Genomic DNA, 24336 nt, shown 5'->3' with positions numbered 1-24336 from the left:
TTTCTGTCTTTCTGAAGGGATCTCCCCTTTTAATCCCATTATTTCAACACCTGTTGGACAATGCATGAGTGATAATGAGCTCATTGATTAAATGCAATTAATGAATAGATTGCCACCTCTTGTTGTGTGTCGTCTGTGTTTCTGTGTTTCCGGCATTTCACATTGGAACACCTCATTCACCTTCCTTGTCTTCTCTCCGCCCTCCCTTTTAGGTAAGTTAAAGAGCTGCACCTGAGCCAGCCACTGATTGATTGATTGATTGATTGATTGATTGATTGATTGATTGATTGATGCAGCACAACAGTCAAATAGTGGAGTGGAGTAGGGGAACAGCAAACAGCCAATAAAGCAGCCCGCCCGCTCGCCTGCCCGCCACAATGGACCTACCTGTGTACACTAGATGGATGTGATGGAATGTACTGTCGTCCCTACATTTCAAGAAGAAGTAAGAATTGCAGTTGCAACAAAGCCTTGCTTGCCTACAAAGAGAGCAGCAATTTGGATTTGTTACTATGTTACCTAGAAGAATAACAAACTGTGCAAGGATGGAGGTTGTAGGAGCAAGGAGAAGTTGTCTGTAAAGTTGGTGGATGCCTATTTTCCATTTTGCAGTCCCTTGTCTCCCTCTTGTGGCCTCCTGGAGGCAACTAGCTGTGCAAAAAAAAGACAGCCTGGCGGCCGGCTGTTGCAGTGTTGCCCTCTCAGGCAACACTGAGTGACTGACTGAGCCTCACCGTCTTATATAAAGTTCAGACGGAACTTTGCACGTGTCATAGTGGAGCCCTCAGGATTCCAGAGCCAGCTTTCTGACATCATAATGGGGCCTCAGAGATAAAAGCCTGGGCCCAGGCAGTGTTGGTCAGTGCTGCTCAGCAGGCAGCACTGGACTGGACTGGATTACAGCTGATACAAGGTGTGAAGGAACAAGGGGTGGCTGTGGGCATGCACTTGCTGCCGCTGCCAGTGTTTATCTGCATGGCAGCAGGGCATTTGGGCGTTGCCAGGAAGGCGTTTTTATGTAGATTCCTCCTCTTTCAGCACTGCATTGTGGTGCAAGCAAAAGAAGCAAATCCTGTCTGGCTTCCTCTCCGGCCTTTATTCACCTCCCGTGTAGCTGTGAGTGTGTGAGCCTGCAGGGCCCCATGGAATTGCCTAGAAGTAGGCTGAATCGCTGCAAGGGCTGAACAGCAGTATCGGGCAGGCTCGGGCAACGCGCGGCCCGTTCGGGTTATCGCTTCTCGGCCTTTTGGCTAAGATCAAGTGTAGTATCTGTTCTTATCAGTTTAATATCTGATACGTCCCCTATCTGGGGACCATATATTAAATGGATTTTTAGAACAGGGAGATGGAAATAGAGCTTGCTCTGTCCACTCCACGCATTGACCTGGTATTGCAGTATTTCCAGGACCGGTGCACCCTTTCCTTATGTGTTGACTAAAAGCAGATTCCAAAAGTGTTTTTTGTCTTTGCTATTGTTTCTGTCTTTCTGAAGGGATCTCCCCTTTTAATCCCATTATTTCAACACCTGTTGGACAATGCATGAGTGATAATGAGCTCATTGATTAAATGCAATTAATGAATAGATTGCCACCTCTTGTTGTGTGTCGTCTGTGTTTCTGTGTTTCCGGCATTTCACATTGGAACACCTCATTCACCTTCCTTGTCTTCTCTCCGCCCTCCCTTTTAGGTAAGTTAAAGAGCTGCACCTGAGCCAGCCACTGATTGATTGATTGATTGATTGATTGATTGATTGATTGATTGATTGATGCAGCACAACAGTCAAATAGTGGAGTGGAGTAGGGGAACAGCAAACAGCCAATAAAGCAGCCCGCCCGCTCGCCTGCCCGCCACAATGGACCTACCTGTGTACACTAGATGGATGTGATGGAATGTACTGTCGTCCCTACATTTCAAGAAGAAGTAAGAATTGCAGTTGCAACAAAGCCTTGCTTGCCTACAAAGAGAGCAGCAATTTGGATTTGTTACTATGTTACCTAGAAGAATAACAAACTGTGCAAGGATGGAGGTTGTAGGAGCAAGGAGAAGTTGTCTGTAAAGTTGGTGGATGCCTATTTTCCATTTTGCAGTCCCTTGTCTCCCTCTTGTGGCCTCCTGGAGGCAACTAGCTGTGCAAAAAAAAGACAGCCTGGCGGCCGGCTGTTGCAGTGTTGCCCTCTCAGGCAACACTGAGTGACTGACTGAGCCTCACCGTCTTATATAAAGTTCAGACGGAACTTTGCACGTGTCATAGTGGAGCCCTCAGGATTCCAGAGCCAGCTTTCTGACATCATAATGGGGCCTCAGAGATAAAAGCCTGGGCCCAGGCAGTGTTGGTCAGTGCTGCTCAGCAGGCAGCACTGGACTGGACTGGATTACAGCTGATACAAGGTGTGAAGGAACAAGGGGTGGCTGTGGGCATGCACTTGCTGCCGCTGCCAGTGTTTATCTGCATGGCAGCAGGGCATTTGGGCGTTGCCAGGAAGGCGTTTTTATGTAGATTCCTCCTCTTTCAGCACTGCATTGTGGTGCAAGCAAAAGAAGCAAATCCTGTCTGGCTTCCTCTCCGGCCTTTATTCACCTCCCGTGTAGCTGTGAGTGTGTGAGCCTGCAGGGCCCCATGGAATTGCCTAGAAGTAGGCTGAATCGCTGCAAGGGCTGAACAGCAGTATCGGGCAGGCTCGGGCAACGCGCGGCCCGTTCGGGTTATCGCTTCTCGGCCTTTTGGCTAAGATCAAGTGTAGTATCTGTTCTTATCAGTTTAATATCTGATACATCCCCTATCTGGGGACCATATATTAAATGGATTTTTAGAACAGGGAGATGGAAATAGAGCTTGCTCTGTCCACTCCACGCATTGACCTGGTATTGCAGTATTTCCAGGACCGGTGCACCCTTTCCTTATGTGTTGACTAAAAGCAGATTCCAAAAGTGTTTTTTGTCTTTGCTATTGTTTCTGTCTTTCTGAAGGGATCTCCCCTTTTAATCCCATTATTTCAACACCTGTTGGACAATGCATGAGTGATAATGAGCTCATTGATTAAATGCAATTAATGAATAGATTGCCACCTCTTGTTGTGTGTCGTCTGTGTTTCTGTGTTTCCGGCATTTCACATTGGAACACCTCATTCACCTTCCTTGTCTTCTCTCCGCCCTCCCTTTTAGGTAAGTTAAAGAGCTGCACCTGAGCCAGCCACTGATTGATTGATTGATTGATTGATTGATTGATTGATTGATTGATTGATTGATTGATGCAGCACAACAGTCAAATAGTGGAGTGGAGTAGGGGAACAGCAAACAGCCAATAAAGCAGCCCGCCCGCTCGCCTGCCCGCCACAATGGACCTACCTGTGTACACTAGATGGATGTGATGGAATGTACTGTCGTCCCTACATTTCAAGAAGAAGTAAGAATTGCAGTTGCAACAAAGCCTTGCTTGCCTACAAAGAGAGCAGCAATTTGGATTTGTTACTATGTTACCTAGAAGAATAACAAACTGTGCAAGGATGGAGGTTGTAGGAGCAAGGAGAAGTTGTCTGTAAAGTTGGTGGATGCCTATTTTCCATTTTGCAGTCCCTTGTCTCCCTCTTGTGGCCTCCTGGAGGCAACTAGCTGTGCAAAAAAAAGACAGCCTGGCGGCCGGCTGTTGCAGTGTTGCCCTCTCAGGCAACACTGAGTGACTGACTGAGCCTCACCGTCTTATATAAAGTTCAGACGGAACTTTGCACGTGTCATAGTGGAGCCCTCAGGATTCCAGAGCCAGCTTTCTGACATCATAATGGGGCCTCAGAGATAAAAGCCTGGGCCCAGGCAGTGTTGGTCAGTGCTGCTCAGCAGGCAGCACTGGACTGGACTGGATTACAGCTGATACAAGGTGTGAAGGAACAAGGGGTGGCTGTGGGCATGCACTTGCTGCCGCTGCCAGTGTTTATCTGCATGGCAGCAGGGCATTTGGGCGTTGCCAGGAAGGCGTTTTTATGTAGATTCCTCCTCTTTCAGCACTGCATTGTGGTGCAAGCAAAAGAAGCAAATCCTGTCTGGCTTCCTCTCCGGCCTTTATTCACCTCCCGTGTAGCTGTGAGTGTGTGAGCCTGCAGGGCCCCATGGAATTGCCTAGAAGTAGGCTGAATCGCTGCAAGGGCTGAACAGCAGTATCGGGCAGGCTCGGGCAACGCGCGGCCCGTTCGGGTTATCGCTTCTCGGCCTTTTGGCTAAGATCAAGTGTAGTATCTGTTCTTATCAGTTTAATATCTGATACGTCCCCTATCTGGGGACCATATATTAAATGGATTTTTAGAACAGGGAGATGGAAATAGAGCTTGCTCTGTCCACTCCACGCATTGACCTGGTATTGCAGTATTTCCAGGACCGGTGCACCCTTTCCTTATGTGTTGACTAAAAGCAGATTCCAAAAGTGTTTTTTGTCTTTGCTATTGTTTCTGTCTTTCTGAAGGGATCTCCCCTTTTAATCCCATTATTTCAACACCTGTTGGACAATGCATGAGTGATAATGAGCTCATTGATTAAATGCAATTAATGAATAGATTGCCACCTCTTGTTGTGTGTCGTCTGTGTTTCTGTGTTTCCGGCATTTCACATTGGAACACCTCATTCACCTTCCTTGTCTTCTCTCCGCCCTCCCTTTTAGGTAAGTTAAAGAGCTGCACCTGAGCCAGCCACCGATTGATTGATTGATTGATTGATTGATTGATTGATTGATTGATTGATGCAGCACAACAGTCAAATAGTGGAGTGGAGTAGGGGAACAGCAAACAGCCAATAAAGCAGCCCGCCCGCTCGCCTGCCCGCCACAATGGACCTACCTGTGTACACTAGATGGATGTGATGGAATGTACTGTCGTCCCTACATTTCAAGAAGAAGTAAGAATTGCAGTTGCAACAAAGCCTTGCTTGCCTACAAAGAGAGCAGCAATTTGGATTTGTTACTATGTTACCTAGAAGAATAACAAACTGTGCAAGGATGGAGGTTGTAGGAGCAAGGAGAAGTTGTCTGTAAAGTTGGTGGATGCCTATTTTCCATTTTGCAGTCCCTTGTCTCCCTCTTGTGGCCTCCTGGAGGCAACTAGCTGTGCAAAAAAAAGACAGCCTGGCGGCCGGCTGTTGCAGTGTTGCCCTCTCAGGCAACACTGAGTGACTGACTGAGCCTCACCGTCTTATATAAAGTTCAGACGGAACTTTGCACGTGTCATAGTGGAGCCCTCAGGATTCCAGAGCCAGCTTTCTGACATCATAATGGGGCCTCAGAGATAAAAGCCTGGGCCCAGGCAGTGTTGGTCAGTGCTGCTCAGCAGGCAGCACTGGACTGGACTGGATTACAGCTGATACAAGGTGTGAAGGAACAAGGGGTGGCTGTGGGCATGCACTTGCTGCCGCTGCCAGTGTTTATCTGCATGGCAGCAGGGCATTTGGGCGTTGCCAGGAAGGCGTTTTTATGTAGATTCCTCCTCTTTCAGCACTGCATTGTGGTGCAAGCAAAAGAAGCAAATCCTGTCTGGCTTCCTCTCCGGCCTTTATTCACCTCCCGTGTAGCTGTGAGTGTGTGAGCCTGCAGGGCCCCATGGAATTGCCTAGAAGTAGGCTGAATCGCTGCAAGGGCTGAACAGCAGTATCGGGCAGGCTCGGGCAACACGCGGCCCGTTCGGGTTATCGCTTCTCGGCCTTTTGGCTAAGATCAAGTGTAGTATCTGTTCTTATCAGTTTAATATCTGATACGTCCCCTATCTGGGGACCATATATTAAATGGATTTTTAGAACAGGGAGATGGAAATAGAGCTTGCTCTGTCCACTCCACGCATTGACCTGGTATTGCAGTATTTCCAGGACCGGTGCACCCTTTCCTTATGTGTTGACTAAAAGCAGATTCCAAAAGTGTTTTTTGTCTTTGCTATTGTTTCTGTCTTTCTGAAGGGATCTCCCCTTTTAATCCCATTATTTCAACACCTGTTGGACAATGCATGAGTGATAATGAGCTCATTGATTAAATGCAATTAATGAATAGATTGCCACCTCTTGTTGTGTGTCGTCTGTGTTTCTGTGTTTCCGGCATTTCACATTGGAACACCTCATTCACCTTCCTTGTCTTCTCTCCGCCCTCCCTTTTAGGTAAGTTAAAGAGCTGCACCTGAGCCAGCCACTGATTGATTGATTGATTGATTGATTGATTGATTGATTGATTGATTGATGCAGCACAACAGTCAAATAGTGGAGTGGAGTAGGGGAACAGCAAACAGCCAATAAAGCAGCCCGCCCGCTCGCCTGCCCGCCACAATGGACCTACCTGTGTACACTAGATGGATGTGATGGAATGTACTGTCGTCCCTACATTTCAAGAAGAAGTAAGAATTGCAGTTGCAACAAAGCCTTGCTTGCCTACAAAGAGAGCAGCAATTTGGATTTGTTACTATGTTACCTAGAAGAATAACAAACTGTGCAAGGATGGAGGTTGTAGGAGCAAGGAGAAGTTGTCTGTAAAGTTGGTGGATGCCTATTTTCTATTTTGCAGTCCCTTGTCTCCCTCTTGTGGCCTCCTGGAGGCAACTAGCTGTGCAAAAAAAAGACAGCCTGGCGGCCGGCTGTTGCAGTGTTGCCCTCTCAGGCAACACTGAGTGACTGACTGAGCCTCACCGTCTTATATAAAGTTCAGACGGAACTTTGCACGTGTCATAGTGGAGCCCTCAGGATTCCAGAGCCAGCTTTCTGACATCATAATGGGGCCTCAGAGATAAAAGCCTGGGCCCAGGCAGTGTTGGTCAGTGCTGCTCAGCAGGCAGCACTGGACTGGACTGGATTACAGCTGATACAAGGTGTGAAGGAACAAGGGGTGGCTGTGGGCATGCACTTGCTGCCGCTGCCAGTGTTTATCTGCATGGCAGCAGGGCATTTGGGCGTTGCCAGGAAGGCGTTTTTATGTAGATTCCTCCTCTTTCAGCACTGCATTGTGGTGCAAGCAAAAGAAGCAAATCCTGTCTGGCTTCCTCTCCGGCCTTTATTCACCTCCCGTGTAGCTGTGAGTGTGTGAGCCTGCAGGGCCCCATGGAATTGCCTAGAAGTAGGCTGAATCGCTGCAAGGGCTGAACAGCAGTATCGGGCAGGCTCGGGCAACGCGCGGCCCGTTCGGGTTATCGCTTCTCGGCCTTTTGGCTAAGATCAAGTGTAGTATCTGTTCTTATCAGTTTAATATCTGATACGTCCCCTATCTGGGGACCATATATTAAATGGATTTTTAGAACAGGGAGATGGAAATAGAGCTTGCTCTGTCCACTCCACGCATTGACCTGGTATTGCAGTATTTCCAGGACCGGTGCACCCTTTCCTTATGTGTTGACTAAAAGCAGATTCCAAAAGTGCTTTTTGTCTTTGCTATTGTTTCTGTCTTTCTGAAGGGATCTCCCCTTTTAATCCCATTATTTCAACACCTGTTGGACAATGCATGAGTGATAATGAGCTCATTGATTAAATGCAATTAATGAATAGATTGCCACCTCTTGTTGTGTGTCGTCTGTGTTTCTGTGTTTCCGGCATTTCACATTGGAACACCTCATTCACCTTCCTTGTCTTCTCTCCGCCCTCCCTTTTAGGTAAGTTAAAGAGCTGCACCTGAGCCAGCCACTGATTGATTGATTGATTGATTGATTGATTGATTGATTGATTGATTGATGCACCACAACAGTCAAATAGTGGAGTGGAGTAGGGGAACAGCAAACAGCCAATAAAGCAGCCCGCCCGCTCGCCTGCCCGCCACAATGGACCTACCTGTGTACACTAGATGGATGTGATGGAATGTACTGTCGTCCCTACATTTCAAGAAGAAGTAAGAATTGCAGTTGCAACAAAGCCTTGCTTGCCTACAAAGAGAGCAGCAATTTGGATTTGTTACTATGTTACCTAGAAGAATAACAAACTGTGCAAGGATGGAGGTTGTAGGAGCAAGGAGAAGTTGTCTGTAAAGTTGGTGGATGCCTATTTTCCATTTTGCAGTCCCTTGTCTCCCTCTTGTGGCCTCCTGGAGGCAACTAGCTGTGCAAAAAAAAGACAGCCTGGCGGCCGGCTGTTGCAGTGTTGCCCTCTCAGGCAACACTGAGTGACTGACTGAGCCTCACCGTCTTATATAAAGTTCAGACGGAACTTTGCACGTGTCATAGTGGAGCCCTCAGGATTCCAGAGCCAGCTTTCTGACATCATAATGGGGCCTCAGAGATAAAAGCCTGGGCCCAGGCAGTGTTGGTCAGTGCTGCTCAGCAGGCAGCACTGGACTGGACTGGATTACAGCTGATACAAGGTGTGAAGGAACAAGGGGTGGCTGTGGGCATGCACTTGCTGCCGCTGCCAGTGTTTATCTGCATGGCAGCAGGGCATTTGGGCGTTGCCAGGAAGGCGTTTTTATGTAGATTCCTCCTCTTTCAGCACTGCATTGTGGTGCAAGCAAAAGAAGCAAATCCTGTCTGGCTTCCTCTCCGGCCTTTATTCACCTCCCGTGTAGCTGTGAGTGTGTGAGCCTGCAGGGCCCCATGGAATTGCCTAGAAGTAGGCTGAATCGCTGCAAGGGCTGAACAGCAGTATCGGGCAGGCTCGGGCAACGCGCGGCCCGTTCGGGTTATCGCTTCTCGGCCTTTTGGCTAAGATCAAGTGTAGTATCTGTTCTTATCAGTTTAATATCTGATACGTCCCCTATCTGGGGACCATATATTAAATGGATTTTTAGAACAGGGAGATGGAAATAGAGCTTGCTCTGTCCACTCCACGCATTGACCTGGTATTGCAGTATTTCCAGGACCGGTGCACCCTTTCCTTATGTGTTGACTAAAAGCAGATTCCAAAAGTGTTTTTTGTCTTTGCTATTGTTTCTGTCTTTCTGAAGGGATCTCCCCTTTTAATCCCATTATTTCAACACCTGTTGGACAATGCATGAGTGATAATGAGCTCATTGATTAAATGCAATTAATGAATAGATTGCCACCTCTTGTTGTGTGTCGTCTGTGTTTCTGTGTTTCCGGCATTTCACATTGGAACACCTCATTCACCTTCCTTGTCTTCTCTCCACCCTCCCTTTTAGGTAAGTTAAAGAGCTGCACCTGAGCCAGCCACTGATTGATTGATTGATTGATTGATTGATTGATTGATTGATTGATTGATTGATTGATTGATTGATGCAGCACAACAGTCAAATAGTGGAGTGGAGTAGGGAACAGCAAACAGCCAATAAAGCAGCCCGCCCGCTCGCCTGCCCGCCACAATGGACCTACCTGTGTACACTAGATGGATGTGATGGAATGTACTGTCGTCCCTACATTTCAAGAAGAAGTAAGAATTGCAGTTGCAACAAAGCCTTGCTTGCCTACAAAGAGAGCAGCAATTTGGATTTGTTACTATGTTACCTAGAAGAATAACAAACTGTGCAAGGATGGAGGTTGTAGGAGCAAGGAGAAGTTGTCTGTAAAGTTGGTGGATGCCTATTTTCCATTTTGCAGTCCCTTGTCTCCCTCTTGTGGCCTCCTGGAGGCAACTAGCTGTGCAAAAAAAAGACAGCCTGGCGGCCGGCTGTTGCAGTGTTGCCCTCTCAGGCAACACTGAGTGACTGACTGAGCCTCACCGTCTTATATAAAGTTCAGACGGAACTTTGCACGTGTCATAGTGGAGCCCTCAGGATTCCAGAGCCAGCTTTCTGACATCATAATGGGGCCTCAGAGATAAAAGCCTGGGCCCAGGCAGTGTTGGTCAGTGCTGCTCAGCAGGCAGCACTGGACTGGACTGGATTACAGCTGATACAAGGTGTGAAGGAACAAGGGGTGGCTGTGGGCATGCACTTGCTGCCGCTGCCAGTGTTTATCTGCATGGCAGCAGGGCATTTGGGCGTTGCCAGGAAGGCGTTTTTATGTAGATTCCTCCTCTTTCAGCACTGCATTGTGGTGCAAGCAAAAGAAGCAAATCCTGTCTGGCTTCCTCTCCGGCCTTTATTCACCTCCCGTGTAGCTGTGAGTGTGTGAGCCTGCAGGGCCCCATGGAATTGCCTAGAAGTAGGCTGAATCGCTGCAAGGGCTGAACAGCAGTATCGGGCAGGCTCGGGCAACGCGCGGCCCGTTCGGGTTATCGCTTCTCGGCCTTTTGGCTAAGATCAAGTGTAGTATCTGTTCTTATCAGTTTAATATCTGATACGTCCCCTATCTGGGGACCATATATTAAATGGATTTTTAGAACAGGGAGATGGAAATAGAGCTTGCTCTGTCCACTCCACGCATTGACCTGGTATTGCAGTATTTCCAGGACCGGTGCACCCTTTCCTTATGTGTTGACTAAAAGCAGATTCCAAAAGTGTTTTTTGTCTTTGCTATTGTTTCTGTCTTTCTGAAGGGATCTCCCCTTTTAATCCCATTATTTCAACACCTGTTGGACAATGCATGAGTGATAATGAGCTCATTGATTAAATGCAATTAATGAATAGATTGCCACCTCTTGTTGTGTGTCGTCTGTGTTTCTGTGTTTCCGGCATTTCACATTGGAACACCTCATTCACCTTCCTTGTCTTCTCTCCGCCCTCCCTTTTAGGTAAGTTAAAGAGCTGCACCTGAGCCAGCCACTGATTGATTGATTGATTGATTGATTGATTGATTGATTGATTGATTGATTGATGCAGCACAACAGTCAAATAGTGGAGTGGAGTAGGGAACAGCAAACAGCCAATAAAGCAGCCCGCCCGCTCGCCTGCCCGCCACAATGGACCTACCTGTGTACACTAGATGGATGTGATGGAATGTACTGTCGTCCCTACATTTCAAGAAGAAGTAAGAATTGCAGTTGCAACAAAGCCTTGCTTGCCTACAAAGAGAGCAGCAATTTGGATTTGTTACTATGTTACCTAGAAGAATAACAAACTGTGCAAGGATGGAGGTTGTAGGAGCAAGGAGAAGTTGTCTGTAAAGTTGGTGGATGCCTATTTTCTATTTTGCAGTCCCTTGTCTCCCTCTTGTGGCCTCCTGGAGGCAACTAGCTGTGCAAAAAAAAGACAGCCTGGCGGCCGGCTGTTGCAGTGTTGCCCTCTCAGGCAACACTGAGTGACTGACTGAGCCTCACCGTCTTATATAAAGTTCAGACGGAACTTTGCACGTGTCATAGTGGAGCCCTCAGGATTCCAGAGCCAGCTTTCTGACATCATAATGGGGCCTCAGAGATAAAAGCCTGGGCCCAGGCAGTGTTGGTCAGTGCTGCTCAGCAGGCAGCACTGGACTGGACTGGATTACAGCTGATACAAGGTGTGAAGGAACAAGGGGTGGCTGTGGGCATGCACTTGCTGCCGCTGCCAGTGTTTATCTGCATGGCAGCAGGGCATTTGGGCGTTGCCAGGAAGGCGTTTTTATGTAGATTCCTCCTCTTTCAGCACTGCATTGTGGTGCAAGCAAAAGAAGCAAATCCTGTCTGGCTTCCTCTCCGGCCTTTATTCACCTCCCGTGTAGCTGTGAGTGTGTGAGCCTGCAGGGCCCCATGGAATTGCCTAGAAGTAGGCTGAATCGCTGCAAGGGCTGAACAGCAGTATCGGGCAGGCTCGGGCAACGCGCGGCCCGTTCGGGTTATCGCTTCTCGGCCTTTTGGCTAAGATCAAGTGTAGTATCTGTTCTTATCAGTTTAATATCTGATACGTCCCCTATCTGGGGACCATATATTAAATGGATTTTTAGAACAGGGAGATGGAAATAGAGCTTGCTCTGTCCACTCCACGCATTGACCTGGTATTGCAGTATTTCCAGGACCGGTGCACCCTTTCCTTATGTGTTGACTAAAAGCAGATTCCAAAAGTGTTTTTTGTCTTTGCTATTGTTTCTGTCTTTCTGAAGGGATCTCCCCTTTTAATCCCATTATTTCAACACCTGTTGGACAATGCATGAGTGATAATGAGCTCATTGATTAAATGCAATTAATGAATAGATTGCCACCTCTTGTTGTGTGTCGTCTGTGTTTCTGTGTTTCCGGCATTTCACATTGGAACACCTCATTCACCTTCCTTGTCTTCTCTCCGCCCTCCCTTTTAGGTAAGTTAAAGAGCTGCACCTGAGCCAGCCACTGATTGATTGATTGATTGATTGATTGATTGATTGATTGATTGATTGATGCAGCACAACAGTCAAATAGTGGAGTGGAGTAGGGAACAGCAAACAGCCAATAAAGCAGCCCGCCCGCTCGCCTGCCCGCCACAATGGACCTACCTGTGTACACTAGATGGATGTGATGGAATGTACTGTCGTCCCTACATTTCAAGAAGAAGTAAGAATTGCAGTTGCAACAAAGCCTTGCTTGCCTACAAAGAGAGCAGCAATTTGGATTTGTTACTATGTTACCTAGAAGAATAACAAACTGTGCAAGGCAAGGATGGAGGTTGTAGGAGCAAGGAGAAGTTGTCTGTAAAGTTGGTGGATGCCTATTTTCCATTTTGCAGTCCCTTGTCTCCCTCTTGTGGCCTCCTGGAGGCAACTAGCTGTGCAAAAAAAAGACAGCCTGGCGGCCGGCTGTTGCAGTGTTGCCCTCTCAGGCAACACTGAGTGACTGACTGAGCCTCACCGTCTTATATAAAGTTCAGACGGAACTTTGCACGTGTCATAGTGGAGCCCTCAGGATTCCAGAGCCAGCTTTCTGACATCATAATGGGGCCTCAGAGATAAAAGCCTGGGCCCAGGCAGTGTTGGTCAGTGCTGCTCAGCAGGCAGCACTGGACTGGACTGGATTACAGCTGATACAAGGTGTGAAGGAACAAGGGGTGGCTGTGGGCATGCACTTGCTGCCGCTGCCAGTGTTTATCTGCATGGCAGCAGGGCATTTGGGCGTTGCCAGGAAGGCGTTTTTATGTAGATTCCTCCTCTTTCAGCACTGCATTGTGGTGCAAGCAAAAGAAGCAAATCCTGTCTGGCTTCCTCTCCGGCCTTTATTCACCTCCCGTGTAGCTGTGAGTGTGTGAGCCTGCAGGGCCCCATGGAATTGCCTAGAAGTAGGCTGAATCGCTGCAAGGGCTGAACAGCAGTATCGGGCAGGCTCGGGCAACGCGCGGCCCGTTCGGGTTATCGCTTCTCGGCCTTTTGGCTAAGATCAAGTGTAGTATCTGTTCTTATCAGTTTAATATCTGATACGTCCCCTATCTGGGGACCATATATTAAATGGATTTTTAGAACAGGGAGATGGAAATAGAGCTTGCTCTGTCCACTCCACGCATTGACCTGGTATTGCAGTATTTCCAGGACCGGTGCACCCTTTCCTTATGTGTTGACTAAAAGCAGATTCCAAAAGTGTTTTTTGTCTTTGCTATTGTTTCTGTCTTTCTGAAGGGATCTCCCCTTTTAATCCCATTATTTCAACACCTGTTGGACAATGCATGAGTGATAATGAGCTCATTGATTAAATGCAATTAATGAATAGATTGCCACCTCTTGTTGTGTGTCGTCTGTGTTTCTGTGTTTCCGGCATTTCACATTGGAACACCTCATTCACCTTCCTTGTCTTCTCTCCGCCCTCCCTTTTAGGTAAGTTAAAGAGCTGCACCTGAGCCAGCCACTGATTGATTGATTGATTGATTGATTGATTGATTGATTGATTGATTGATTGATTGATTGATGCAGCACAACAGTCAAATAGTGGAGTGGAGTAGGGGAACAGCAAACAGCCAATAAAGCAGCCCGCCCGCTCGCCTGCCCGCCACAATGGACCTACCTGTGTACACTAGATGGATGTGATGGAATGTACTGTCGTCCCTACATTTCAAGAAGAAGTAAGAATTGCAGTTGCAACAAAGCCTTGCTTGCCTACAAAGAGAGCAGCAATTTGGATTTGTTACTATGTTACCTAGAAGAATAACAAACTGTGCAAGGATGGAGGTTGTAGGAGCAAGGAGAAGTTGTCTGTAAAGTTGGTGGATGCCTATTTTCCATTTTGCAGTCCCTTGTCTCCCTCTTGTGGCCTCCTGGAGGCAACTAGCTGTGCAAAAAAAAGACAGCCTGGCGGCCGGCTGTTGCAGTGTTGCCCTCTCAGGCAACACTGAGTGACTGACTGAGCCTCACCGTCTTATATAAAGTTCAGACGGAACTTTGCACGTGTCATAGTGGAGCCCTCAGGATTCCAGAGCCAGCTTTCTGACATCATAATGGGGCCTCAGAGATAAAAGCCTGGGCCCAGGCAGTGTTGGTCAGTGCTGCTCAGCAGGCAGCACTGGACTGGACTGGATTACAGCTGATACAAGGTGTGAAGGAACAAGGGGTGGCTGTGGGCATGCACTTGCTGCCGCTGCCAGTGTTTATCTGCATGGCAGCAGGGCATTTGGGCGTTGCCAGGAAGGCGTTTTTATGTAGATTCCTCCTCTTTCAGCACTGCATTGTGGTGCAAGCAAAAGAAGCAAATCCTGTCTGGCTTCCTCTCCGGCCTTTATTCACCTCCCGTGTAGCTGTGAGTGTGTGAGCCTGCAGGGCCCCATGGAATTGCCTAGAAGTAGGCTGAATCGCTGCAAGGGCTGAACAGCAGTATCGGGCAGGCTCGGGCAACGCGCGGCCCGTTCGGGTTATCGCTTCTCGGCCTTTTGGCTAAGATCAAGTGTAGTATCTGTTCTTATCAGTTTAATATCTGATACGTCCCCTATCTGGGGACCATATATTAAATGGATTTTTAGAACAGGGAGATGGAAATAGAGCTTGCTCTGTCCACTCCACGCATTGACCTGGTATTGCAGTATTTCCAGGACCGGTGCACCCTTTCCTTATGTGTTGACTAAAAGCAGATTCCAAAAGTGTTTTTTGTCTTTGCTATTGTTTCTGTCTTTCTGAAGGGATCTCCCCTTTTAATCCCATTATTTCAACACCTGTTGGACAATGCATGAGTGATAATGAGCTCATTGATTAAATGCAATTAATGAATAGATTGCCACCTCTTGTTGTGTGTCGTCTGTGTTTCTGTGTTTCCGGCATTTCACATTGGAACACCTCATTCACCTTCCTTGTCTTCTCTCCGCCCTCCCTTTTAGGTAAGTTAAAGAGCTGCACCTGAGCCAGCCACTGATTGATTGATTGATTGATTGATTGATTGATTGATTGATTGATTGATTGATTGATTGATGCAGCACAACAGTCAAATAGTGGAGTGGAGTAGGGGAACAGCAAACAGCCAATAAAGCAGCCCGCCCGCTCGCCTGCCCGCCACAATGGACCTACCTGTGTACACTAGATGGATGTGATGGAATGTACTGTCGTCCCTACATTTCAAGAAGAAGTAAGAATTGCAGTTGCAACAAAGCCTTGCTTGCCTACAAAGAGAGCAGCAATTTGGATTTGTTACTATGTTACCTAGAAGAATAACAAACTGTGCAAGGATGGAGGTTGTAGGAGCAAGGAGAAGTTGTCTGTAAAGTTGGTGGATGCCTATTTTCCATTTTGCAGTCCCTTGTCTCCCTCTTGTGGCCTCCTGGAGGCAACTAGCTGTGCAAAAAAAAGACAGCCTGGCGGCCGGCTGTTGCAGTGTTGCCCTCTCAGGCAACACTGAGTGACTGACTGAGCCTCACCGTCTTATATAAAGTTCAGACGGAACTTTGCACGTGTCATAGTGGAGCCCTCAGGATTCCAGAGCCAGCTTTCTGACATCATAATGGGGCCTCAGAGATAAAAGCCTGGGCCCAGGCAGTGTTGGTCAGTGCTGCTCAGCAGGCAGCACTGGACTGGACTGGATTACAGCTGATACAAGGTGTGAAGGAACAAGGGGTGGCTGTGGGCATGCACTTGCTGCCGCTGCCAGTGTTTATCTGCATGGCAGCAGGGCATTTGGGCGTTGCCAGGAAGGCGTTTTTATGTAGATTCCTCCTCTTTCAGCACTGCATTGTGGTGCAAGCAAAAGAAGCAAATCCTGTCTGGCTTCCTCTCCGGCCTTTATTCACCTCCCGTGTAGCTGTGAGTGTGTGAGCCTGCAGGGCCCCATGGAATTGCCTAGAAGTAGGCTGAATCGCTGCAAGGGCTGAACAGCAGTATCGGGCAGGCTCGGGCAACGCACGGCCCGTTCGGGTTATCGCTTCTCGGCCTTTTGGCTAAGATCAAGTGTAGTATCTGTTCTTATCAGTTTAATATCTGATACGTCCCCTATCTGGGGACCATATATTAAATGGATTTTTAGAACAGGGAGATGGAAATAGAGCTTGCTCTGTCCACTCCACGCATTGACCTGGTATTGCAGTATTTCCAGGACCGGTGCACCCTTTCCTTATGTGTTGACTAAAAGCAGATTCCAAAAGTGTTTTTTGTCTTTGCTATTGTTTCTGTCTTTCTGAAGGGATCTCCCCTTTTAATCCCATTATTTCAACACCTGTTGGACAATGCATGAGTGATAATGAGCTCATTGATTAAATGCAATTAATGAATAGATTGCCACCTCTTGTTGTGTGTCGTCTGTGTTTCTGTGTTTCCGGCATTTCACATTGGAACACCTCATTCACCTTCCTTGTCTTCTCTCCGCCCTCCCTTTTAGGTAAGTTAAAGAGCTGCACCTGAGCCAGCCACTGATTGATTGATTGATTGATTGATTGATTGATTGATTGATTGATTGATTGATTGATGCAGCACAACAGTCAAATAGTGGAGTGGAGTAGGGGAACAGCAAACAGCCAATAAAGCAGCCCGCCCGCTCGCCTGCCCGCCACAATGGACCTACCTGTGTACACTAGATGGATGTGATGGAATGTACTGTCGTCCCTACATTTCAAGAAGAAGTAAGAATTGCAGTTGCAACAAAGCCTTGCTTGCCTACAAAGAGAGCAGCAATTTGGATTTGTTACTATGTTACCTAGAAGAATAACAAACTGTGCAAGGATGGAGGTTGTAGGAGCAAGGAGAAGTTGTCTGTAAAGTTGGTGGATGCCTATTTTCCATTTTGCAGTCCCTTGTCTCCCTCTTGTGGCCTCCTGGAGGCAACTAGCTGTGCAAAAAAAAGACAGCCTGGCGGCCGGCTGTTGCAGTGTTGCCCTCTCAGGCAACACTGAGTGACTGACTGAGCCTCACCGTCTTATATAAAGTTCAGACGGAACTTTGCACGTGTCATAGTGGAGCCCTCAGGATTCCAGAGCCAGCTTTCTGACATCATAATGGGGCCTCAGAGATAAAAGCCTGGGCCCAGGCAGTGTTGGTCAGTGCTGCTCAGCAGGCAGCACTGGACTGGACTGGATTACAGCTGATACAAGGTGTGAAGGAACAAGGGGTGGCTGTGGGCATGCACTTGCTGCCGCTGCCAGTGTTTATCTGCATGGCAGCAGGGCATTTGGGCGTTGCCAGGAAGGCGTTTTTATGTAGATTCCTCCTCTTTCAGCACTGCATTGTGGTGCAAGCAAAAGAAGCAAATCCTGTCTGGCTTCCTCTCCGGCCTTTATTCACCTCCCGTGTAGCTGTGAGTGTGTGAGCCTGCAGGGCCCCATGGAATTGCCTAGAAGTAGGCTGAATCGCTGCAAGGGCTGAACAGCAGTATCGGGCAGGCTCGGGCAACGCGCGGCCCGTTCGGGTTATCGCTTCTCGGCCTTTTGGCTAAGATCAAGTGTAGTATCTGTTCTTATCAGTTTAATATCTGATACGTCCCCTATCTGGGGACCATATATTAAATGGATTTTTAGAACAGGGAGATGGAAATAGAGCTTGCTCTGTCCACTCCACGCATTGACCTGGTATTGCAGTATTTCCAGGACCGGTGCACCCTTTCCTTATGTGTTGACTAAAAGCAGATTCCAAAAGTGTTTTTTGTCTTTGCTATTGTTTCTGTCTTTCTGAAGGGATCTCCCCTTTTAATCCCATTATTTCAACACCTGTTGGACAATGCATGAGTGATAATGAGCTCATTGATTAAATGCAATTAATGAATAGATTGCCACCTCTTGTTGTGTGTCGTCTGTGTTTCTGTGTTTCCGGCATTTCACATTGGAACACCTCATTCACCTTCCTTGTCTTCTCTCCGCCCTCCCTTTTAGGTAAGTTAAAGAGCTGCACCTGAGCCAGCCACTGATTGATTGATTGATTGATTGATTGATTGATTGATTGATTGATTGATGCAGCACAACAGTCAAATAGTGGAGTGGAGTAGGGGAACAGCAAACAGCCAATAAAGCAGCCCGCCCGCTCGCCTGCCCGCCACAATGGACCTACCTGTGTACACTAGATGGATGTGATGGAATGTACTGTCGTCCCTACATTTCAAGAAGAAGTAAGAATTGCAGTTGCAACAAAGCCTTGCTTGCCTACAAAGAGAGCAGCAATTTGGATTTGTTACTATGTTACCTAGAAGAATAACAAACTGTGCAAGGATGGAGGTTGTAGGAGCAAGGAGAAGTTGTCTGTAAAGTTGGTGGATGCCTATTTTCCATTTTGCAGTCCCTTGTCTCCCTCTTGTGGCCTCCTGGAGGCAACTAGCTGTGCAAAAAAAAAGACAGCCTGGCGGCCGGCTGTTGCAGTGTTGCCCTCTCAGGCAACACTGAGTGACTGACTGAGCCTCACCGTCTTATATAAAGTTCAGACGGAACTTTGCACGTGTCATAGTGGAGCCCTCAGGATTCCAGAGCCAGCTTTCTGACATCATAATGGGGCCTCAGAGATAAAAGCCTGGGCCCAGGCAGTGTTGGTCAGTGCTGCTCAGCAGGCAGCACTGGACTGGACTGGATTACAGCTGATACAAGGTGTGAAGGAACAAGGGGTGGCTGTGGGCATGCACTTGCTGCCGCTGCCAGTGTTTATCTGCATGGCAGCAGGGCATTTGGGCGTTGCCAGGAAGGCGTTTTTATGTAGATTCCTCCTCTTTCAGCACTGCATTGTGGTGCAAGCAAAAGAAGCAAATCCTGTCTGGCTTCCTCTCCGGCCTTTATTCACCTCCCGTGTAGCTGTGAATGTGTGAGCCTGCAGGGCCCCATGGAATTGCCTAGAAGTAGGCTGAATCGCTGCAAGGGCTGAACAGCAGTATCGGGCAGGCTCGGGCAACGCGCGGCCCGTTCGGGTTATCGCTTCTCGGCCTTTTGGCTAAGATCAAGTGTAGTATCTGTTCTTATCAGTTTAATATCTGATACGTCCCCTATCTGGGGACCATATATTAAATGGATTTTTAGAACAGGGAGATGGAAATAGAGCTTGCTCTGTCCACTCCACGCATTGACCTGGTATTGCAGTATTTCCAGGACCGGTGCACCCTTTCCTTATGTGTTGACTAAAAGCAGATTCCAAAAGTGTTTTTTGTCTTTGCTATTGTTTCTGTCTTTCTGAAGGGATCTCCCCTTTTAATCCCATTATTTCAACACCTGTTGGACAATGCATGAGTGATAATGAGCTCATTGATTAAATGCAATTAATGAATAGATTGCCACCTCTTGTTGTGTGTCGTCTGTGTTTCTGTGTTTCCGGCATTTCACATTGGAACACCTCATTCACCTTCCTTGTCTTCTCTCCGCCCTCCCTTTTAGGTAAGTTAAAGAGCTGCACCTGAGCCAGCCACTGATTGATTGATTGATTGATTGATTGATTGATTGATTGATTGATTGATGCAGCACAACAGTCAAATAGTGGAGTGGAGTAGGGGAACAGCAAACAGCCAATAAAGCAGCCCGCCCGCTCGCCTGCCCGCCACAATGGACCTACCTGTGTACACTAGATGGATGTGATGGAATGTACTGTCGTCCCTACATTTCAAGAAGAAGTAAGAATTGCAGTTGCAACAAAGCCTTGCTTGCCTACAAAGAGAGCAGCAATTTGGATTTGTTACTATGTTACCTAGAAGAATAACAAACTGTGCAAGGATGGAGGTTGTAGGAGCAAGGAGAAGTTGTCTGTAAAGTTGGTGGATGCCTATTTTCCATTTTGCAGTCCCTTGTCTCCCTCTTGTGGCCTCCTGGAGGCAACTAGCTGTGCAAAAAAAAAGACAGCCTGGCGGCCGGCTGTTGCAGTGTTGCCCTCTCAGGCAACACTGAGTGACTGACTGAGCCTCACCGTCTTATATAAAGTTCAGACGGAACTTTGCACGTGTCATAGTGGAGCCCTCAGGATTCCAGAGCCAGCTTTCTGACATCATAATGGGGCCTCAGAGATAAAAGCCTGGGCCCAGGCAGTGTTGGTCAGTGCTGCTCAGCAGGCAGCACTGGACTGGACTGGATTACAGCTGATACAAGGTGTGAAGGAACAAGGGGTGGCTGTGGGCATGCACTTGCTGCCGCTGCCAGTGTTTATCTGCATGGCAGCAGGGCATTTGGGCGTTGCCAGGAAGGCGTTTTTATGTAGATTCCTCCTCTTTCAGCACTGCATTGTGGTGCAAGCAAAAGAAGCAAATCCTGTCTGGCTTCCTCTCCGGCCTTTATTCACCTCCCATGTAGCTGTGAGTGTGTGAGCCTGCAGGGCCCCATGGAATTGCCTAGAAGTAGGCTGAATCGCTGCAAGGGCTGAACAGCAGTACCGGGCAGGCTCGGGCAACGTGCGGCCCGTTCGGGTTATCGCTTCTCGGCCTTTTGGCTAAGATCAAGTGTAGTATCTGTTCTTATCAGTTTAATATCTGATACGTCCCCTATCTGGGGACCATATATTAAATGGATTTTTAGAACAGGGAGATGGAAATAGAGCTTGCTCTGTCCACTCCACGCATTGACCTGGTATTGCAGTATTTCCAGGACCGGTGCACCCTTTCCTTATGTGTTGACTAAAAGCAGATTCCAAAAGTGTTTTTTGTCTTTGCTATTGTTTCTGTCTTTCTGAAGGGATCTCCCCTTTTAATCCCATTATTTCAACACCTGTTGGACAATGCATGAGTGATAATGAGCTCATTGATTAAATGCAATTAATGAATAGATTGCCACCTCTTGTTGTGTGTCGTCTGTGTTTCTGTGTTTCCGGCATTTCACATTGGAACACCTCATTCACCTTCCTTGTCTTCTCTCCGCCCTCCCTTTTAGGTAAGTTAAAGAGCTGCACCTGAGCCAGCCACTGATTGATTGATTGATTGATTGATTGATTGATTGATTGATTGATTGATGCAGCACAACAGTCAAATAGTGGAGTGGAGTAGGGGAACAGCAAACAGCCAATAAAGCAGCCCGCCCGCTCGCCTGCCCGCCACAATGGACCTACCTGTGTACACTAGATGGATGTGATGGAATGTACTGTCGTCCCTACATTTCAAGAAGAAGTAAGAATTGCAGTTGCAACAAAGCCTTGCTTGCCTACAAAGAGAGCAGCAATTTGGATTTGTTACTATGTTACCTAGAAGAATAACAAACTGTGCAAGGATGGAGGTTATAGGAGCAAGGAGAAGTTGTCTGTAAAGTTGGTGGATGCCTATTTTCCATTTTGCAGTCCCTTGTCTCCCTCTTGTGGCCTCCTGGAGGCAACTAGCTGTGCAAAAAAAAGACAGCCTGGCGGCCGGCTGTTGCAGTGTTGCCCTCTCAGGCAACACTGAGTGACTGACTGAGCCTCACCGTCTTATATAAAGTTCAGACGGAACTTTGCACGTGTCATAGTGGAGCCCTCAGGATTCCAGAGCCAGCTTTCTGACATCATAATGGGGCCTCAGAGATAAAAGCCTGGGCCCAGGCAGTGTTGGTCAGTGCTGCTCAGCAGGCAGCACTGGACTGGACTGGATTACAGCTGATACAAGGTGTGAAGGAACAAGGGGTGGCTGTGGGCATGCACTTGCTGCCGCTGCCAGTGTTTATCTGCATGGCAGCAGGGCATTTGGGCGTTGCCAGGAAGGCGTTTTTATGTAGATTCCTCCTCTTTCAGCACTGCATTGTGGTGCAAGCAAAAGAAGCAAATCCTGTCTGGCTTCCTCTCCGGCCTTTATTCACCTCCCGTGTAGCTGTGAGTGTGTGAGCCTGCAGGGCCCCATGGAATTGCCTAGAAGTAGGCTGAATCGCTGCAAGGGCTGAACAGCAGTATCGGGCAGGCTCGGGCAACGCGCGGCCCGTTCGGGTTATCGCTTCTCGGCCTTTTGGCTAAGATCAAGTGTAGTATCTGTTCTTATCAGTTTAATATCTGATACGTCCCCTATCTGGGGACCATATATTAAATGGATTTTTAGAACAGGGAGATGGAAATAGAGCTTGCTCTGTCCACTCCACGCATTGACCTGGTATTGCAGTATTTCCAGGACCGGTGCACCCTTTCCTTATGTGTTGACTAAAAGCAGATTCCAAAAGTGTTTTTTGTCTTTGCTATTGTTTCTGTCTTTCTGAAGGGATCTCCCCTTTTAATCCCATTATTTCAACACCTGTTGGACAATGCATGAGTGATAATGAGCTCATTGATTAAATGCAATTAATGAATAGATTGCCACCTCTTGTTGTGTGTCGTCTGTGTTTCTGTGTTTCCGGCATTTCACATTGGAACACCTCATTCACCTTCCTTGTCTTCTCTCCGCCCTCCCTTTTAGGTAAGTTAAAGAGCTGCACCTGAGCCAGCCACTGATTGATTGATTGATTGATTGATTGATTGATTGATTGATTGATTGATGCAGCACAACAGTCAAATAGTGGAGTGGAGTAGGGGAACAGCAAACAGCCAATAAAGCAGCCCGCCCGCTCGCCTGCCCGCCACAATGGACCTACCTGTGTACACTAGATGGATGTGATGGAATGTACTGTCGTCCCTACATTTCAAGAAGAAGTAAGAATTGCAGTTGCAACAAAGCCTTGCTTGCCTACAAAGAGAGCAGCAATTTGGATTTGTTACTATGTTACCTAGAAGAATAACAAACTGTGCAAGGATGGAGGTTGTAGGAGCAAGGAGAAGTTGTCTGTAAAGTTGGTGGATGCCTATTTTCCATTTTGCAGTCCCTTGTCTCCCTCTTGTGGCCTCCTGGAGGCAACTAGCTGTGCAAAAAAAAGACAGCCTGGCGGCCGGCTGTTGCAGTGTTGCCCTCTCAGGCAACACTGAGTGACTGACTGAGCCTCACCGTCTTATATAAAGTTCAGACGGAACTTTGCACGTGTCATAGTGGAGCCCTCAGGATTCCAGAGCCAGCTTTCTGACATCATAATGGGGCCTCAGAGATAAAAGCCTGGGCCCAGGCAGTGTTGGTCAGTGCTGCTCAGCAGGCAGCACTGGACTGGACTGGATTACAGCTGATACAAGGTGTGAAGGAACAAGGGGTGGCTGTGGGCATGCACTTGCTGCCGCTGCCAGTGTTTATCTGCATGGCAGCAGGGCATTTGGGCGTTGCCAGGAAGGCGTTTTTATGTAGATTCCTCCTCTTTCAGCACTGCATTGTGGTGCAAGCAAAAGAAGCAAATCCTGTCTGGCTTCCTCTCCGGCCTTTATTCACCTCCCGTGTAGCTGTGAGTGTGTGAGCCTGCAGGGCCCCATGGAATTGCCTAGAAGTAGGCTGAATCGCTGCAAGGGCTGAACAGCAGTATCGGGCAGGCTCGGGCAACGCGCGGCCCGTTCGGGTTATCGCTTCTCGGCCTTTTGGCTAAGATCAAGTGTAGTATCTGTTCTTATCAGTTTAATATCTGATACGTCCCCTATCTGGGGACCATATATTAAATGGATTTTTAGAACAGGGAGATGGAAATAGAGCTTGCTCTGTCCACTCCACGCATTGACCTGGTATTGCAGTATTTCCAGGACCGGTGCACCCTTTCCTTATGTGTTGACTAAAAGCAGATTCCAAAAGTGTTTTTTGTCTTTGCTATTGTTTCTGTCTTTCTGAAGGGATCTCCCCTTTTAATCCCATTATTTCAACACCTGTTGGACAATGCATGAGTGATAATGAGCTCATTGATTAAATGCAATTAATGAATAGATTGCCACCTCTTGTTGTGTGTCGTCTGTGTTTCTGTGTTTCCGGCATTTCACATTGGAACACCTCATTCACCTTCCTTGTCTTCTCTCCGCCCTCCCTTTTAGGTAAGTTAAAGAGCTGCACCTGAGCCAGCCACTGATTGATTGATTGATTGATTGATTGATTGATTGATTGATTGATTGATTGATTGATGCAGCACAACAGTCAAATAGTGGAGTGGAGTAGGGGAACAGCAAACAGCCAATAAAGCAGCCCGCCCGCTCGCCTGCCCGCCACAATGGACCTACCTGTGTACACTAGATGGATGTGATGGAATGTACTGTCGTCCCTACATTTCAAGAAGAAGTAAGAATTGCAGTTGCAACAAAGCCTTGCTTGCCTACAAAGAGAGCAGCAATTTGGATTTGTTACTATGTTACCTAGAAGAATAACAAACTGTGCAAGGATGGAGGTTGTAGGAGCAAGGAGAAGTTGTCTGTAAAGTTGGTGGATGCCTATTTTCCATTTTGCAGTCCCTTGTCTCCCTCTTGTGGCCTCCTGGAGGCAACTAGCTGTGCAAAAAAA

General features: G+C 47.7%; 16 non-coding genes across 16 annotated transcripts; all 16 read left to right on the top strand.

The window, feature by feature from the left end:
- Positions 1-1230: 1230 nt before the first annotated feature.
- On the top strand, positions 1231-1421 carry LOC142686540 (U2 spliceosomal RNA). Its single transcript, XR_012855874.1, has one exon. It is a non-coding gene; the product is annotated as a U2 spliceosomal RNA (small nuclear RNA).
- A 1284-nt stretch (positions 1422-2705) lies between these two features.
- On the top strand, positions 2706-2896 carry LOC142686686 (U2 spliceosomal RNA). The gene has a single exon (XR_012856006.1). It is a non-coding gene; the product is annotated as a U2 spliceosomal RNA (small nuclear RNA).
- A 1292-nt stretch (positions 2897-4188) lies between these two features.
- LOC142686539 (U2 spliceosomal RNA) lies at positions 4189-4379 on the top strand. Its single transcript, XR_012855873.1, has one exon. It is a non-coding gene; the product is annotated as a U2 spliceosomal RNA (small nuclear RNA).
- A 1284-nt stretch (positions 4380-5663) lies between these two features.
- LOC142686538 (U2 spliceosomal RNA) lies at positions 5664-5854 on the top strand. The gene has a single exon (XR_012855872.1). It is a non-coding gene; the product is annotated as a U2 spliceosomal RNA (small nuclear RNA).
- A 1284-nt stretch (positions 5855-7138) lies between these two features.
- On the top strand, positions 7139-7329 carry LOC142686537 (U2 spliceosomal RNA). Its single transcript, XR_012855871.1, has one exon. It is a non-coding gene; the product is annotated as a U2 spliceosomal RNA (small nuclear RNA).
- Positions 7330-8613: 1284 nt separating this feature from the next.
- On the top strand, positions 8614-8804 carry LOC142686536 (U2 spliceosomal RNA). Its single transcript, XR_012855870.1, has one exon. It is a non-coding gene; the product is annotated as a U2 spliceosomal RNA (small nuclear RNA).
- A 1299-nt stretch (positions 8805-10103) lies between these two features.
- LOC142686534 (U2 spliceosomal RNA) lies at positions 10104-10294 on the top strand. The gene has a single exon (XR_012855868.1). It is a non-coding gene; the product is annotated as a U2 spliceosomal RNA (small nuclear RNA).
- A 1287-nt stretch (positions 10295-11581) lies between these two features.
- On the top strand, positions 11582-11772 carry LOC142686533 (U2 spliceosomal RNA). Its single transcript, XR_012855867.1, has one exon. It is a non-coding gene; the product is annotated as a U2 spliceosomal RNA (small nuclear RNA).
- Positions 11773-13060: 1288 nt separating this feature from the next.
- LOC142686531 (U2 spliceosomal RNA) lies at positions 13061-13251 on the top strand. The gene has a single exon (XR_012855866.1). It is a non-coding gene; the product is annotated as a U2 spliceosomal RNA (small nuclear RNA).
- A 1296-nt stretch (positions 13252-14547) lies between these two features.
- LOC142686530 (U2 spliceosomal RNA) lies at positions 14548-14738 on the top strand. The gene has a single exon (XR_012855865.1). It is a non-coding gene; the product is annotated as a U2 spliceosomal RNA (small nuclear RNA).
- A 1296-nt stretch (positions 14739-16034) lies between these two features.
- On the top strand, positions 16035-16225 carry LOC142686529 (U2 spliceosomal RNA). Its single transcript, XR_012855864.1, has one exon. It is a non-coding gene; the product is annotated as a U2 spliceosomal RNA (small nuclear RNA).
- A 1292-nt stretch (positions 16226-17517) lies between these two features.
- LOC142686528 (U2 spliceosomal RNA) lies at positions 17518-17708 on the top strand. The gene has a single exon (XR_012855863.1). It is a non-coding gene; the product is annotated as a U2 spliceosomal RNA (small nuclear RNA).
- Positions 17709-18993: 1285 nt separating this feature from the next.
- Positions 18994-19184, top strand: LOC142686527 (U2 spliceosomal RNA). Its single transcript, XR_012855862.1, has one exon. It is a non-coding gene; the product is annotated as a U2 spliceosomal RNA (small nuclear RNA).
- A 1285-nt stretch (positions 19185-20469) lies between these two features.
- Positions 20470-20660, top strand: LOC142686526 (U2 spliceosomal RNA). The gene has a single exon (XR_012855861.1). It is a non-coding gene; the product is annotated as a U2 spliceosomal RNA (small nuclear RNA).
- Positions 20661-21944: 1284 nt separating this feature from the next.
- On the top strand, positions 21945-22135 carry LOC142686525 (U2 spliceosomal RNA). Its single transcript, XR_012855860.1, has one exon. It is a non-coding gene; the product is annotated as a U2 spliceosomal RNA (small nuclear RNA).
- Positions 22136-23419: 1284 nt separating this feature from the next.
- Positions 23420-23610, top strand: LOC142686524 (U2 spliceosomal RNA). The gene has a single exon (XR_012855859.1). It is a non-coding gene; the product is annotated as a U2 spliceosomal RNA (small nuclear RNA).
- Positions 23611-24336: the final 726 nt, after the last annotated feature.

The sequence above is a fragment of the Rhinoderma darwinii genome (genome assembly GCF_050947455.1).
Source record: "Rhinoderma darwinii isolate aRhiDar2 chromosome 5 unlocalized genomic scaffold, aRhiDar2.hap1 SUPER_5_unloc_18, whole genome shotgun sequence".
In the NCBI taxonomy this organism is placed as follows: domain Eukaryota; kingdom Metazoa; phylum Chordata; class Amphibia; order Anura; family Rhinodermatidae; genus Rhinoderma; species Rhinoderma darwinii.
This window is presented reverse-complemented; position numbering and strand designations above follow the sequence as displayed.